Source organism: Lonchura striata, chromosome 7 (genome assembly GCF_050655825.1).
Source record: "Lonchura striata isolate lonStrDom1 chromosome 7, ASM5065582v1, whole genome shotgun sequence".
Taxonomy (NCBI): Eukaryota; Metazoa; Chordata; class Aves; order Passeriformes; family Estrildidae; genus Lonchura; species Lonchura striata.
The window spans coordinates 3,738,316-3,756,267 of NC_140709.1; the positions used below are offsets into that span (position 1 = coordinate 3,738,316).

At 42.0% G+C, this 17,952-nt stretch overlaps 1 protein-coding gene across 5 annotated transcripts in view; it reads left to right on the forward strand.

Moving 5' to 3' along the window:
- Positions 1 to 17,952, forward strand: part of ZEB2 (zinc finger E-box binding homeobox 2) — a 113,946-nt gene that overhangs the window by 20,860 nt on the left and 75,134 nt on the right. The window contains exon 1 of one of the 5 annotated variants that reach the window (XM_085584093.1): positions 1 to 17,952. This exon is cut by the window's right edge and continues 21,048 nt beyond it. The exons of the other annotated variants lie outside the window; for them this stretch is intronic. The gene's annotated coding sequence lies outside the window, so the exon portion shown is untranslated. 5 annotated transcript variants of the gene reach the window in all.

Here is a 17,952-nt window from a genome sequence, read left to right on the forward strand (position 1 = left end):
AAAGAGCCAAACGAAAATATCCTCTTTGTTTCCCCTTTGGAACTACTGGAGCTTTCCTTGAGTTTTAACTCTTCCGCCACCCCAACACCCCCAGCCTTCATTTTTCTGTGCTTGTCTTATCACTGCTGTCCCATGGCAAGCCCCAAAGCCTGGAACATTTTGTAACGACTATGTGACAAATTGTTGGGCTTTTATTCACGTTGGACGTCTTTTGCCAGGACTGCTTGTTGTTTTTTCTGTTTGGCTGTGTCATGGGACCAAAGGTGGCTGCTTTTGTGCAGCATGTCAAATCTGGTTAACATGCAGCCATTTATCTTTAAAACCCACTCCTGCACAATGGCAGGGGTGTATTGGGCCACTTGTATGGGCTCCAACCATCAAACATATATATATATACACTAAATTTTTCCTATGCATTCCTCTCTGTATTTGTGGATGCACCTCAGGCTGAGGCACTGCGGTGAGCAGGCCATGCAGCAGACAGGATGTTTCATAATTTTGGGAACCTTTTAGAGACAAATTGTACAGGGCAAGTGTAGTGTAACTGAACTGCTGGTTGCCCAGTGAAGTGTAGAAAATCAGATACAGCACAGTCTGAAAGAATGAAACAAGAATTCATATCTATGTATGTACACGGTACTTTATAAACAATTCATATACAGAGAAAAACACATTTATTCTCTTTTTCTCTGCTTATATTTGAGGATTGTGCATGGGGTGTGTGTGTATAAATGTGTTTCTATGCACGGTATATATTCATACAAATAATATGCCACGGGATATGGGAATAGTTGTATGTGTGATGCATTTATATGCATAAGTGGTAGGTTTGCAGGTTAATGCCTGCTTGACTCTCTGTGTGTGTGTGTAAGTGATGGAAAGGTACTCAGCACGATGAAAAGATGAATTATCCTAGAAATAAAATAAAAAAGCCCCAAACTTCCACAGCAAATTTTGCTGTGGTTTTTTTCTAATATTTAAGTCACGCAGAAACCCTTCTGATGAACGCAATTTCCTTATAGATATGGCAATAATTATCAAATAAAGAAGCTGAGAAAGAAATGGGAAAGTTTGATTCACCAGGAAAATGAGGGCTGGCTGCTATGTCTTGATGCTTTTTTGCAGTTGAAGCATTTGAGATAGAGGGACTCAATGTTTTTTTAATGATTTGCTGTGTTGTGTAATAATTATACATATAGTGCAGTGAGGTTACTTGGAGGAACACCGCACTATGTATGGGTTTGTTTTTTTTTTTTTGAGTAAAGGACCCAGGAGATTGCTTTTCACTTTGAAAACAATCCCTAATATCAGGAAAATGCTCTGTTTGTTTATGCGTACATAATGCAAGTTTGTCCGCCTGGGAACTGCAGCAAATGGGAGAAGTATGCATGGATTTCACAGGTAACAGGATTACGTGGGCACATAATTGATCCATTTGGAGAAAAAAATGACAGTGCTCTAAAGATGCCTAGGCTTTGGAGATGGAGTTTATGAAACAGGCATTTGTAAATTCAAAGGAATCAATATGTCAATTTTATTACATCTCAGGACCAGCTGGGCATTAAAGGAGCAGTAGCCTTTTTAAAATTGCAGCTGCGTATTCTTGCATTGTGTACCTTTCTTAAAAGGCTTTGAATTTCAGAAAATGTACTTTTAGAAGTGCTTTGCACCTTTTCAGTGACTGGTCTGCACAGACAAAAAAAAAAGACACAAAACATTACATTGTGTTAGTTTTCCTCTTAAGCCTCGATTGGTAAAAACTGCCAGGCTTCAATTATACTGTGCAAAATTCTTACTAATAAATATACACATGGAAGGAGGCAAATGCCTGCTCCTATCCCAGAGGTTGAAAAAAATATTTGAGGTTTTACATGGAGGGCTCAGCACATGTTGCAAGGGCAGCGTTATAACATGAGATACCTGAAAGCATCCATTAAATGCTGCATGTGAAATATGGTCTGAATCATTGTAAAATGATATCTTCTCTTCCTTCTCAGTAGAGTTTAGACCCCCAGATGATTAAATTTAGTGAAAAGCTTAGAGTTTTTTTTTCCAGCAGTCTTCAGCTGTCCGGATTTGGAAATGCAACTTTTCACACAATTTTGCAATGTGCAGCATGAAGGTAGACGTTGAATGGAATTTGGGTTGTAGCAGTGGTTGGTGCCCATTGGTTCTCAGGGACACCCCAAAGAGACTTTAAATCCCAAAGATACATTCTCAAAGAATTAATAGTTTTGCCTTTGGAGAGCAGAATATCCAAAGAACAACTGTGGCTTTCCAGAACATTTTGCAAACTCTTCTACCTGAAAGGAATTTGAGTGAGGGCTGTGTTGGTAAAATCTATGCATGCCTCAAGATTTTAGTAGTTTTCATGTTGTCCTTCTCTTTGTTTGCTGGCGATGTTGTTGTGGACCTGATAGCTACAACTCCAAACTGATTATTAACAGCGCCAAAACTGCCACAGATTTGGGATACCAGTCTCTGGACAAATCTAGTGCTTCCACACATCTGAAAATACACTTAAAAATATTTCAGTCTTTGAGTCCAAAGAAAGAGGTACCTGGGATTAATAACCACTGCTCCTTGAGACTTCTCTGTCCTCTCAATTTCTCCTTTATCATGACCCTTTCTGATCCTCTGTAATGTTCCTCCATCTCCTTTTGCTCAGTTTCTTTTGTTTCTTGAGCTCACAATTTTCAGGCCAGCCTGGCTACAGACAAGGTCTCTCTATGGTGTTCCAACCTGCACAGTAATTCTACTTTTTCTTGCTTGAGGATCTCTGCTTTCCACAAGGTATGATTACAGTCTTTCTCTGGTGGTCTGCTAGCATTTAACCATGTAGATGTAAATTAAATTATGGGGGATCATACCATAAATGGGCTTATTTTCATCAGAGAATCATAGGAACATCAAATAGTTTGGGTTGGAAAGGACCACAAAGATCATCCAATTCTAACCAATGTATAAAGTAGGCAGAGTACTCTATATACTTAAATTCTACTGTAGCTCCATCTCCCTCAACAGTATTATGAAGTGAATATGAAAGAGTAAAAGGTCAAATTTTCCCTGAAAGAATATGGAAAAGTAGACACAAACAATACCAGCTGGTTAAGCAGTGTCTTGTGGTCATAGACTTAGCATGAATTAAAACTTCATTGTGAATGATGTACCTTAAAACATTTAAAAAATATATTCATGTACCAAAGAAGACATGGAAAAGAGGTTCACAGCATTTTCATAGAAAGTTTTGGCATCATAGAAAATACAGATAACCTTCTGCCACCAGTGATTCTCAGAACTGATGTGAATATCAGAATCTGATGTGAATACACAGAAATTGAGTGGATGGAAACTATATAAACTCAAGAGATAGAAGTTTACAAAACTTTAGAAGTAAGACTTCCTTTCAGTGTAGCTTTGCCTGCGTGCTTGGGTGTGAAAGGTGTGATGTTGCACAGGGCTTGGAGCAACCTGGTCTAGTGGAAGGTGTCCATTCCCATGGCAGGGGTTAGAAACAGGATGGTCTTTAGGGTCCCTTCTAACCCAAACCATTGCGTGATTCTGTGTACACACCTCGTTCATCTCAGCCCTCCATCAGTGATGAGATGTTCACACCAGCCTTTAGGGCAGCCAACTGCTCTAAATTCACATTTTCCAAGCCCCACTGCAATCTTCACTCACAAGATGTCATCCCTTTCCACGCTCGCTAAAAGAGAGCAAACAAACGTAGGAAGAGTTGAAGCGACTTGGTCAAGGATTCCCATCTGGAAGCAGCTGGAACTAGAAACCAAAACCAAATAAAACCAGAGGTCATATTATGATCCTGCTTAGCTCTGCACAGTCCCAGAACCACTCTGTGGGTGGGCAGCCTTTATATTTTGTCCGTTCTTTGAATCTAACTCTAGAAGCAGCACAAGGCCTCCCAACGATCAGTTGGAAAAATGGCAAAACTCAACCCTGCCATCGACCTGATTGATGGTCCTTCCACTGAGATCATAACAGCTTCTTCAGAGACTTTTACAGTCTCTGCAGAAGTGTGGGAGGCACTGCCAATATCCGCAGATCATTGGCATGATAGACCGTAACGGCTTCTTCGGAGCCGTTCCGGTCTATCGTGTCAATGCGTACTTAGGGAGTCCTCAATGCATGGATCATTGACACGGCACTACATAACGGCTCCTTAGAAGCCATTACTGGGTATCAAGTCAATGCATACTTAGGGAGCCCTTAATGCACGGACCCACGCAAGTTGACTCGCTCTGAATACTAACAATCCTGGGCAAGAGTAGTTACTGCCTATGCCACGGAGAGGGATTATTAATACCTGCCTGCCACGGCTCGGCTCGGGCTCCGTGCTTCCGACGCCTCCCTGGGAGAGGTGTGGCCACTCCCAGGCTGGAGCGCTGCACGGGAGAGCCCAAAATCGTTGAACTTTTGCGCCTCTGCTGACATCTTTTTATTTCATAAAATATGCACCAGACAGAAACGCTCTCAATTTGAGATGGGGGAGCCAAGATGCAGCCCTGGATGAAACATTTAAAGTTAAAGCCTTGAGAATAAGTGGTTGCAGCGGGAATGCTTACACATGGAGCAGTAGTTCTCTGGATTTTACTCCTCTCAACTACTTCCCTGTAGTTATCAACTATTCCATATATTTATGATGACCCTTGAAAGATGCCTAGCATCAAGCTGGCAAAAGTAACCCTCTAGAAGGAGAAATTGTTAAATTTCCCATCATCCAGTGAGCAGTTTGTCTTGGATTTTTTGACCCAGTCCCTGGGGAACATTGGCTGAGACTTTCCAAATCATCACCGCGCCTCTGCTTTGACCTGCAAAGGCTCATCCCCTTCCTTTGGCTTCTCCCAGACAAGAGATCTCTGTACTGAGTTAAAAATGCTTCTAGTTTGCTGTTGTTGATATTTTTCTTTTGTGTTCTGCTTGCTGACTGACATCTGCTATCATGCTAAGCAGGTGTTCCTGTGTAAACGAACGTGCCCTGTTTGTGTTTCGCCATCCTCGCTACTGCGCACCCAAATGAGCAGCATGATTAAGAATCCTGTAAATTTTTGAAAGGAAACGGATGGCTGCCCTACTAGAACATAATTACACCATTCCAACATCCGCAGCTCACTGCTGCAGCCGAGTTGGAGAACAGCAGAAATTAATAATATATAATAGCATCATTCTCGTAATTTATAAATGAAATAAAGTAGAGAGGAGATTCTGCTGATATGCATTTTCTTCTTAATTCTGCAAGACAAAGTATAGATTAGAATTTTACTGGGGTGAAACCTGGCCAGCAATATCACACTAGTTGCAAGTGTAGGGCCTAATTCATGAGAGGGACTTTGCTCAGGGAAAAGAGCTAATATCTTTTATTGGACTAGGGGAAAAAAATGGGTATACAAAGCCCTCTAAAGACATTCCCTAAAGCAAGGAGTCCAGGAAACCTCCACAGATCCTCTACCCACTTTTTAGCTTAATTCATTTGTAGGTACCGCAGGAAGAGTTTACGGAGTGGTGGATTTTTTTTCCCCGGCTAAAAAAATATGTGATCATAGGTCACCCCCTCAGAGAGCAGAGAGGATTAATCAGCCAAAGATGTTGTCTAATCTCCCATTTTTGTTGAAAAACAGCAATGTTTTCAAAAACAATATTTTGAGCTCCAGAGATGTGCCAAAAGGAGCTGTACTGTGAATCCCTGCTCAAGCCAAGCCTTGGAATTGGTGCTCTCATCTCGCCTCTCTACCCCTGCTTAAAAAAAAAAAAGATAGAACTTTCTGAAGACAAAGATGTATTATTTGTAAAGACTAGACTGTATGACTTTTATTTTTTCCACTGCATGTTAAATGCCTTTTATTTTAGTTCTGCAGCTGCCCAGATATTCTTTTCTGGGTGCCGGCCCAGATGAGTTCTACTCTTCCTGGGATAAACTCATTTGGTAGAGCTACCAAAACCCCACAGCAGTGTTTACTTACAGGTTAGTTAGGGACATTTTTATCAATTCTGACACTGTAAGACTCTAAAGAATGATAACTGCTTTGATGAGAAAGGTCAGCATGGACTCCCCAAGTTTAACACAGCAAACACAAATGTACACAGAAATATTTCTATTTTAAACTAAGGAATATGTTTGAGTCTTATTCTTCTAAAGGGCCTCCTTAATAATTTGTTTCTGAGGAAATATGTGCATATACAGATTTATTTCATTAACAGGTATTTATTTAAGTGGGCTGCACTGTATTTAAATCTTTGAATAGTTTCCATTACTTCCTCCGCTCACTTACTTCAAGTTGACTAATTTTAATAAGGCTAAGGTGCCTAGGGTCTTATTGAGTGTTCAGTTTGATCAATATGGCTAAATTAAAATAGTGCAAAATATAAGCAAATGTACTCTAACAACTCAGTGAAAAATGTGGAGTGCACCAAACATTGATTAGTGTTCCACAGACATTAATTTGTTGTTTTAAGTACACTAATGCTGCTCAGAAGCTGCGTTGACCTCAGGCACACCCTGTGCAGCCCTGTTGGCTTTCATGGCACTGCTCTCAACCACAGACAGAATTTGGCTCGGTGTGCTGCAGGAAACAGCTCTGCACAGCCTGGGCTCACCAAACGTGGCCCATTCCAGGAGGAATAGCATTCCTGCACTGCTCGCAGGGAAAGCTTGGATCACACCTAAGGGAAGCAAAAGGAGGACAGGTCTGATTATTTGCACGAGTGGAGACTGTTTAATAATCCTATTCATTATGAATTTGGGGCCATACATCAATTCTATACGTGCGTTTTCAAGACAGGCACAGACTCTTAGGGAAGTGGTTCTACGTGCAAGAAGGTATTTGGTTTTGCCCTCCTGTAACACCACAATATTATTGTCATGAAAGATTAATGTCAGCCCCCACCTGGTATTAAATTGCTTTCGGTAGCCCTTGCATTCATGTCTTTCTGCACAAGACAAAACCACTTTTAAAGTAACTACATGCATCCTCAAGTGGAATTACTGTTATTACTGGGTTACATTTTATTTTTCTTATGCTTTAGTTGTTGTGGTAGGTGTTTTTTTCCCATGGATATGATGTTCAGAGCAAGGATATGGGACCAGGAACTTAATTTTAGGGCAGGAAAAAAGGACATACTTTAGAAAATAGGGTCCTATCACAGTCTTGTTGATAGATGTTGTACATGTTAATTATATGAATTTTTTCATACTCTAACAAAAAGCTGAGTTTTCCACATACTAAAAATAATTTGGTTTTCCTTCTCACTCCCCTCCTTTTTTCTTGGTTAGTGAAAGCCTGAGATTATCATACTTTGACATCCAATGCTTGTAGAGAGTTTTTAATGAATTCTAAAAATACAAAAACAACTCTCTAACAATTATGCTTTAATCTCATTTTAAACAGTTTCTGATATCTTACTTGGTTTTTCAGTACTTTTTCCTTCTACCTGTAGTGTGATCTTTCTGCTTATCTTTAATCTCCTTGGTAAGTGATGTTTTCTCTGACAGCTCTTCCTTTCCTTGATACCATCTTGTACTTGGTCAGAAATTAATTTCACATGAGTAGAAGCTCATTTAATGAGAGGTAAATCAGCAAAGAAAGAAAGACAGATAAAAAGAAATAAACAGGAGAAAGTTCATGTGTTTTTAAAAAAAGAACACAAAAATCTTGAAAGCAAATGCAGTCACATTTAGGAGAAGTAAATTCTGTGAAGATGGAGTCAAATATGAAAAGCATTTCTCTAGTTTAAACTCCCCAAGTATAGCTATAAACAGCAGAAACATTTGAAATCTCCCCCACCCCCCCTTTTTTTTTTTTTTTAATAATGCTGGATCTTCATCTTCTTAACCTTCCACATGAACAAGTAAAGCACACTGTGCAAAAACAATTTTTCTCTTAACAAACACCTCAAGTGAGGAGAACAGCCCGAGTACAGGAGAATTGACTTTTCATTTGTAACTGCCAAAAAAATTGCTTAGGGTTTGTTGTTGTTGATGTTTAGCTTTGGTGCATGACAATCTTGATTTTTTTCCAGCATTTTACATGTTTGGAGTTTTTAATATCAAAGGTATTGCTCTCTGTAAACAAGTGTAAGTTTACCAAGGCAGCTTCACTTACACTCTTCCCTTGTAATCAGATGTGAAAATTACACCCTCCCTTTTGGCTACATGATAATTATACATTTCAACATACAAAGGATTGTCCCTGTTTCAGTTGCTGGGATGAAACAGTGAAGGCACTTGGGAAAATATATTATTATTTTAAAGAGCAGTGCCATAGCTGTTTTTAGTAAAAGTGAAGTTCTTAATCACAACTATGATCAAGATACTTTGATATTTACATATACAAACATATATCTATATATGAGAGAGAGCAAGAGAGAGAGAGAGCAGTTAAAAATAAAATTAAATGAAGTTACATGAGCACAGAAGGTGAAACTTAGCCCATGTGCCCAGGGCCAGTAGAAAACCTTCCCCCTGCTTAAATCTCACCAAAGCTCTATCTTGAGGGTGAATTGTATCTCAAAAATATAATTTATCTGGAAAGTTTAACAAAGTTTCTCTGTCTTTGTCTTGCTTTTCTCCTCCTCCTTTCTTCTGGCTGTTCTATTTCACTCACTTAGAAACTCAGCTTGAATTGCTTGTGCATCTATCAATTTCTTTGCAAGTGCTGGGTGCAGAAAGAATTCAGAATTAAGCATTGCTCGGAAAGAGCTGTGGGAAAAAAATTACATATGCAGCAAAACATGTTAGAGTTGTGTTTTGACAGTTTCATGACCAAGCCAAAAAATATACATTTTTTTTTGTACCTGGCGCAGTTTCACAAAAATGTCCCCTCAGGGAATAGTCATTTTTTGTCAGAATCAACTGTTTATTTACTTAAAAATCTAAAAGTTTTGCCTTGCATTAGAATCAGAATTGCTGAAGGTTAAAGTGCAAAATCAGCTCGCTGTGTTGCCTTTGGTGTAAAAGCATGGTTTGTGTCACAAGAGAGGGATAAAAGCATTAGCAGGGACACAGGATGCCGTGAAAAGGGGACACACGTTAAAAAGGGGGGAAGGCGAGGTTTGGGACGTCTCTTGCTGTGCATCCACAGCCCAGCCCTGGCCTGATGGCAAGTGGTGGGCAACCAGCTGCTCCTGCCAGGGCTGCCACTGAGCGTGGTAGCAGTGCTTCAGGCTGGAACGATGGGTTTGTACAATCCAGCCAAAGCCTGGCAGCGTTTGTGTGGTGGCAAAAGTGTCGGGAGCTTTGCAGTTGTCCATGGAGAGGTTCATGGCAGGCAGGACTTTGAGTGTCCTTCCTCTTGTGCACCTTTCTGGGCAGGAGGGATCAGGAAGTTTCCCGGGAGGATAGTGCACACCACGGGAAGAAGCAACCCAAGGCTGACCTTGTGTCCTGCTCTGGGAGTGCTGCCTGTCCTGTTTCTGTGTCCAAATGCAACCTCAATGTCCTGCAAAGGTACAGAGTGTGAGGCTGGGGGAGCCCAGGGTGGGATTGTGGCTGCCCTGCCTGCCCTGCCTGCAGTGAGGGGGTATCCCCCACCTCCTTCACATTATTCAGGCCATACAGGCATGCTTGGGACAGAACCCCAGGTCATAAACAACTCCTGAGATCACAGGAATATCAGAAGATTTAATGACTTTTAAATCAATGTAATTGTACCAGTAAAGAAGAATTAAGTCTCCCACCCTGCAGGTTTTTTTTTTTCCCCAGGGTAAAATTTGGTGTTCACAGCTGAGGGAAGATTTTTTTTTTCATTCTTACTTTTATCTGCATATGCATATAAACAATTAGTACTTTTTGCCTGTATCAGTTGATAAGAGAGTAGATTAACAGAAATGCACTGTGTCAGATGCACTTTTGCCTATATAGTTACCTCGACTGCAGCTGCAAACTGTTGGGGCTGGCAGGCTGACCTCTCACACTGGCTGCCAGCCATGGTCAGTGAAGGATTTTGAAACAGTTTTTTTACTAGGATTTTTAACATAACTATTTATTTGGGGAAGCAATTTGCATCAGGGGGAAAAAAACCCAACCCAAATGTAAATACAGATTTCCCCAGGAGATTAAAAGTAGTCCAAAACTAATAGCCTGATCTAATTCACAATAATAATCATCACAAAATATATTTGAGGGGTCTAATCCTGCCTTTGTGGTCTCTCTCTGAAGTCAGGACTCAATATACCTGTCTGGCTTGGAGTTTACCCTTCATATCCCAGTTACAGCAGGGGAGCAGTTTTTGTCTCTATGGTGAATAATATTTTGCAAATTAGTCTTCACTTAAAAAAAAAAAAAAGCAATATATAAGGTGGGGAGGGAATCTCTCCTGACTCACACTCACGGGGCGGAGGTCACAGCCGGAGCTACTCTGGTAGGAAAGAATTGAGCATCACACCAAAAAATAACATGAAAACTGTGAGTCAAATGGAGGAAAAGGGAGTTATTCACAGATAAGGACAGTTCTTCATCCTGACCAAGCGTTATCATTAGTGTGGCAGTTAAAGGTGTTCCTCCAGCCTCCTTAACTCTGTCTTTGTCCCTTTGGATTTATTAGTTGTTCCTTTTCCTTGCCCATCTCAGAGGCTGCATGCTTCCCCAGCCCGACACGTCAATAGCCAGTCCACAGGGTTATCACTGCTCCAAAACAGGCAGGAGTGAGCCCAAAGCTGTGCTGTGGTGGGACGAGGGACTGTCAGCCATGGAGAAGTGGGGTGAGGTCTCCCTGCACCCCCTGCTCCTTCCTGGGCACTTTGGGAAAAGTTCTGTCCCAACTTCCCAAAAGTCAGATGGTCTTTTGCATTTGTATTTTCCCTGAGTGGGCGGTCTGGGAGCCCAATTAATCTGCATGTGGCTGTACCATCTACCTTCTGAGATGATGAAGGAACATAATGCTTATTTCCACCACAACAAGCTAGGAAGTATTTACAGTGATCCGGCTACGCTACCTGGGGAATTTCTCCCCAGGTGACAGAATGAAGCAGCATCAGATTTTTTTTTTTTTTCCCAAAGCAAATTAAAAACAACCTCCAAAAAACTCCCCAGCAAACCAAAGTTGTTAGTCAGGGCAGAGACACCTCTTCCACCAGCACACAGATATGATATAGCTTTAATTTGTATTCTTCTTGTCCACTGGGGCTAGAAGATGGAGGAGCTATTATGAAACTTTTTTTTTTTCTGAATTTGCTTTATTCACTGTTTACTATGCCAGGCTGACATGATATGATTTGTGCATTGCAGGGTCACAACAAGCTACTTGCAGGACAATTTGCTGAATCAAGAGGGTGATTGTGTCTGGTGCCAGTCAGTCGCAATTAGGGCCAGGATCAGGGAGGCCCAGAGCTTGTGTATCGTCTTGGGCAAACCTCATAGAAATCAGCTCACCTGAAACTAATTGTCACAACAGAGACCTTATGCAAATGAGCCCTAGGGTTAGCGTGGGAAAAGAAAAACTGTCGCAAAGATAGGTGACCTGCTGAGCAGGGGGTCTGTTGCTGGGGAAATCTTTGTTCAATGAGTTAAAAAAATGTTCGCATTGTTCCAAATCCAAGAAAAACGTAGCAGATCCTCTCCCTAAGAAAGCGTGGCGAGCACACTCATCTGAAAGTCCAATAAAGTGGCAGCCAGCTTTCGAGCCGGTAATAAATTGGAAGTCTTTATTCTTTATAAGGGCTGCAGAAGGAAAATGATTTTCCTTTGCAAAGGGGCCTTTAAAGTTTAGCTGCTCGGAGTGAGCCTGTGCTTAAAACTTTGCTGCCTGCCTAACCTGTTGGATCCCAGTAGATTTCCCGACCTGAGGTTTTAGCAGCTGGAAAAAACCATCCCTCTTGCTCCCAGGGCTGCTTTTGGGAAGGTCTGGCTCTTGTACCACAGCAAGACGTTGGGTGTGGAGGGCAGGAGCAAAACGGGGAGCAGATGCATGCAGTGTCTCCTGTAAAAATCTCCGGGGATCTGAGAACTCTCCAACTTTGAATGTCTCTACTCTCGGTGCGTTCCCGCCAGTTGGATGGGCAGGGTCGAGTGTTGGAAACATAAACGTGAATTAAGCACATTTAACAAGAGGATCACTGACGTCTGCCCACGAAAACGGCTGTTTCTGACATTCCCCTCTCCCTCTCTCTCCTCTGCCTCCAGCCCAGGCAGAGAAAGGCATAATTTTCAGCGAGCGCGTTACACAACATTTGTCTTGTTCACTCCTTCCTCTTTAACAATTTTTATGGGGGTTGCTCAACACGTTCTAAAATAGGACTAGAGACGATATAATAAAGTGCTGAACCGATGATATACGCGGCAGTTTATGCTGTCAATGGCAAATTCAAAAGAAAGGGATGCAACCCGCTCCAAGTGAAGAAATGCAAGCTCTTGCCCTATAAGCACAGAGGGAGAGGCAGCCAGGGTATTTTTGCACGTAAGGCTTTTCCAAAGAGGTTGACGGGGACAGAAGCGAGATTAATTGCACTAAGAGATACTGGACAAATTTCAGAGCCACGAGCGGCTTCGCGCTATCATCGGACGCAAAAGAATAGTTATTTTGTTTGGTTAATAATTAGAGCTGTGCTTTCGATGGGGCTGCTTTAGAGGGGTGAAATGTAGCTGGTATCAGACCAGCAAGTTCAGAAATTAACTTCCTACTCACCAAACCTCATGGAATAAGGATGGCTTAAAAGAAATGCAGATTAATCACCAACTTTTTTTTTTTTTTGATCTCTTTTGTCCCTTTACCACTGTCTGAAATAATTTCCACAAATAGGAGACGTTTCACAGTGGGTATGAAGTGCTCAGCTTTCACTCATCAAACTTTAATCGGAACTGCATTTTAGTTTTTGAATAAAGAACACTTAAAAAATTTAGATGCAAATTATTTTGCATTATTCATGCTCTAAGTGTCCTTGTAGATTTAAACACTTCTGAGGCCACCTTGATTCAAGTAATTACCTAGGCCCTCACTGCTCCATCATGAATAAGGTATTTTGTACAAGTAAAGTATGCACCCGATGAGCTTTTAAAGTGGCTTTACACTGAACTTGTGTATTGCTTCTCCTGCATGAGTGATTCGAACATGCGTCGCAATCTGTCTCAGGTGGGAAATCCTGGCAGAGCATCCATGAGTGACGGAAGGAAGCCTACCAGCCTCGGCGCACACTATTTCTTTGTCTTCACAGAAGAATCTCAAAGTGATTCTCTCACTCGAGTCTTGTGCCTCCTCTTGAAAGTCTGAGGGAGCAATAGCTGCTAGGAGGGAGAGAAATGACAGTCATTTTTTGGTTAACTCTTCATTCCCTGCCCTGGCACCCCTCCACCTGCTGCCTGCGCTCAGTCACTTAAGGCATTCACAGAAGATAATATAAGTCTTTCTACTTTTATGTAGCATTGTACATCTGCCTCCCCATCTGTCTGCTCAGCCTCCCTCCCCTATCAGCTCTAGGTACCACCTGAGCGGGATTTTTCACACAATACAGCCAGCCCAGCACCGAGCAGCCTGCCTGGGAGTTGCTCCCAACAAAATTGGATGTGGGAGGGAAGGCTGAACCTACATCTACACGTATATTGCCAGCAAAATGAACTTGCAAGAGTTAAATTTAATTGGCTGAATCTCATAGTTGGCATTTGTTGCAAAGTGTCCACAGTTTTGTTTGTTTTTTTTTTTTTTTCCTTTTCCAGCTACATTGCTTTGAAGAATTATAGGAATTTTATGATGTGCTATTGGAGCTCCACTGGCAGAGATTACAGTAAAGGGGTTAAAGTTGGTTTACGTTTAAAAAAATTATACAGAAACCAATAAAAATAAACACACTCCAGTAGACTAAACTTGCTGGGCTTTTAGTTTTAGCTTAACAATAGAAGTTTAGACGACATCCAACATTGCAGCTTTTAGAAAATTAGTTGACACTCACAGTTGATCATCTTTACTACACAGCGGTATAATTAATATTTAAACATTCTAATAATGCAGCTTGCTTTGCATGCACTTTTCAGCCTCACCACAATATATTTTATCAGGAATACTGCTAGCTTTTTCTTAGGTAATGTCGTTTTTAAAAGTTATATTTAAAATAGGTTATTGGCTTCTTGCTCAGTGCAAAAGAAATATCAATAGGCCAATAGGCAGGTTTCATATGTCAGTTTGTGATTAAAGTGTGCCTTTATTGAAGACAATAGAAAATATATAAGGGGCTATTTCATTGCCATCATCATAAAATAAATATACCCAGAGACTATCAGTTTAGTTGGAGCCGGTCATCTTTCTTCATGCTTTCTATAATAAGAGGAACTTGTAATATCTCGATACAGAGCAAAATGAGGGAGTGCCCCACAGATCTGTGAAATACTGCACCTCTGACACCCACTCACGGCCAGAAAGCCTTTAATAAAGAAGTCAGGCAAGTAAAAAAAAGCCAACCGGGGAGTTTTCACTTAAGCGTTGTCAGGGTTAAGGCTTCTGTATCCCTGGCAGTTGAGTAAAATGGTGAGAAATGGTCAAAATGAGAAAGGACTGTGCTGGTTTATTTACTAAGGAGAGCTCTTTCCTTTCAGGCGAGGTGGGGAGGAAAAGTTGTTTCAGGTGCTTTGCTCATCAGCTTAATCTGCCTAATTAGAGCAAGGTGCCCTTTATTCTTCAAGTTAAAACTTCTAGCAAGGGAGGCTGTTCTTCTCTGAACTGGTCTGGACACTCCCAGATTTTTCTCCTGCAGTATTTCACATCCATGGGTCCTGCTGATGCCAGCCAGAAGGTTGGAGCTGCCTGGCTATTATTAACCACTGTAGATGAGTGGGCACCACTGACAAAAGCCATTCCCATGGCTCCTTTGGGTTGATCCAAGACAAAAACCCAAAACTATATAGGCAGACAACACATACCTATTTTGGCTGCTGTGTGATGCAAGGAGGATCGCCTGAATTTCCCAGCTGGAGAAAGCAATCTGCAAAATGATCTCGTGGTATAGCTCTTGGCCTTGCAGGTATTTAGTGGGATGCTCAGAGAGATGGGTTTTTTCACAAGAGATGGGTTTTGCTAGGTGGGCCTGCAGTGGGTTGCAAAGGTGCCTGAAGCTCAGCTGAGAACCCAGCCCTGGGTTTTGTCACGTTTCATTGCAAGTTTGAAAGCAGGCCTATTTCTATTAATACTGTTAATAAGAGACATATGTTTTGTCAAGCAAAACCACCCTTTCATTAAAATGGAGCATAATTTTATGCCTTTTTTTTAACATCCATGCAAAAATAGCCATTTCCCCAACATGTCCCAGAAAGCCAAGTTGGAGAGTGCGTGTGCAAAATTTTACTAAGCCACAAGAATTCCCAGGCCAGATACCACTAAACGTAAACTCTCAGAACCTCACTGCTTTAAGCCAGTCCTAGGGCCTCAGCCTAATTGCCTGGGAGGCAATGGGAGTTTTTAATTTACTTAAAAAGTAGCAGAAATGGGCTTTAAATACTTTGTGTGTGCAGTGACCGTATGACTGACGCCATGAGATCCATAGCATGTGTGAAAATGGATTGCATATTGCTGAGAGCGTTCCCTGGGCTCTGCCATGGATCGCCTCGTGTCACGTGTGCCTGAGAAGAATTTGGGGATGGGGTTTGGCTGGGAGGTGTCTCTGGGTGTAAAACAAAGTCGCCTTGTCTTGGAAAAAGGGCGCGTGGGAGCCGCGGTGCCGCGTGCGCTCCGTCCGTAGGGCAGGGGTGGAAGTGGGAGTTTTAAGGAAACAGATAAACACCACATAGAAAATGCTTAAAAATAGGGCCATAACTTCCAGCCTCGCCACGTTGTGACCCGAGTAATGGGTGAGAGCTGCCCTGACTTGTACTTGTCAAATAAAACCAGAGCTGTGAGATGCTGCGATAGAGACTTCTGGGGTTGAGTTGGGAGCAAACCACCTCCCATGGGGTGGCTTGCTCCTCCTTTATCAGGTTTTGCTCAGGAAGGGAGTTACACACACCTTGGCTGCAAATAACGAGAAGAGCGTGATCTATTTTAAACCTGCTGCTGAGGTCGTAAAGAAGAGATAAGTCGAAACCTAACTGCTATCTCGCTTGTGTGTGTGACAGATATGGCCAGAAATGGATAAAATTAAAAGCATTTTTCATATGCTAATAGCAACCTGGATGAGGGGAAAACACAGGGAAGGGAGCAGCAAAGTCAAGAGGTTTCTATCCCAAGTATATTTCTCCCATTACCTAAATTATAGGACTCCGTTCCCCAAACTGATATACATATTTTTGCTGTGTCTAAAAGCAAATACTATAGTAGAGTTTGATTTCAGCATCAACCTTATGGCAGCCATGTGGGAGTGAGATTATGGGACATGTGGAACAAAAGTCTTCCAGCCAAAGGAGGCCTTCTGAGCATAATGATTCTTATTTAAATCAGTCTATGTTTTATTACTCAGCTGGGGAGGGGGGAAGGAAACCAAGGAAAGGAATATTTCTTTAAAACCACCATCACCTGAATTGCAGATGAAGAGAAATTAAGTAGTTTTCAGCCTGCAGAATGGACAAACATTTTCATATCATAATAATAATTTCAAGCGATCCTCAATTTTATATTTTTGGGGTTTTTTTGAATTTTACATTTAAACTTGTTTTTCCTGTTGGCGTGCCTGCCGATTCATTTGTAAATGTGCTTTAAATTCCTTTGTATATTACAATGAATGCCACCTCTTTAAACGCTCTTAGTAATTTAGCGAACTTCTTTGCCAGTGGGTGAAAGTACAGTATTGTACATGCCTAAGAAAAGGTACATTCATTATGCTTCACGTATGAAAAGGTATATTAGGAACGGTTTTGCTTAAAGTGGAGGGGTGAATGGAGGAGCCCCTGATCCATCATAGGGCTTTTGCATGTGTGAGAATGTGTCTCTGTGAGCCCCCGACGTCCCGAAATGTGGGTTGGGAACCTACCGGCATGTGTGCCTGTGAAACCTGAGAAGATTTATAACAAGTAGGTAATCGGTTCAGGCCCGTGAGAGGGGAGTGAAAAGCTCACGCTGGGGCTGAACTGGAGTTTTAGGGAGAGGGACAGAAAACCTGAGGGTCTGTTTTCTCCCTTCTCCCTCCATGGCTGTCAGGAGGCTCCACGCTGTGCCATGGGAAAAGAGTGGTGCCAGGCAGTGGCTTGGGATACTCCCGTGATTTTAGACGTGTCTTGGTGTCAGGGCTGTGCCTGGAGCTCGCCATGCAACCCATTTGGGGTGTGCCATAGGTGGAGGGACAGGAGGGAGGTGGCCCTGGGAGCCTGGTCTTGCACTGCTTCCCACCTCCTTCCCACAGCTCCTGACACTCTCCACGTGAACGGAAGGTTTAGTTCATGGCATTTTTCATAGTTTGAGAAATACATCCTGCATTGTGATGAAAGGTAAAGGGTGGATATGGCCAGGCAGGGACAGCATCTCTGAGGAGTGCACGGCCACAATGGGACAAATCCTGCTAGTTGCCTCCCCTTTTTTCTTGAAACCACTCACTTCAGTGAGGTGAGTGGGATTCAGGCCCTTGGTTCAGCATTTCTGTGAAGAACAACCACAGCCTTGCGGAGAGGGTTGGTCAGTTTATGGCCAATAAACATAAATGCTGAGAGGGTTTCAGTGAAACATTCTTCTACAAACCAGAGGTCATTCATTTTTCACTTACTCCTTTATGTGGTTTCTGAAAGTTTAATTTTAAGGAAAGGATGTGGGTATGCTCTGTTTGTTTTCTCTTTCCTTCTCTTTCTTTCTTTCTGAGCTCCTTACTTCGAATTACTTTCAGGGAAATGTGTGTGAATGCTTTCCAGTGGCATGCCAGCTGTCATTTTTCGATTAGGGCTGGGGGAAGAACCCAGAGTCTATTTACAAGATGCAATTTTAAGCTTGATTCTTTGTAATAAGTGTCACTGTAAGGCAGGCGAGGAGGCAGAGTTAGCTTTCATTAACATTCTTCAATTCTGGAGCCCATCAGGAGGTAGATAAGGTACCACCGGGT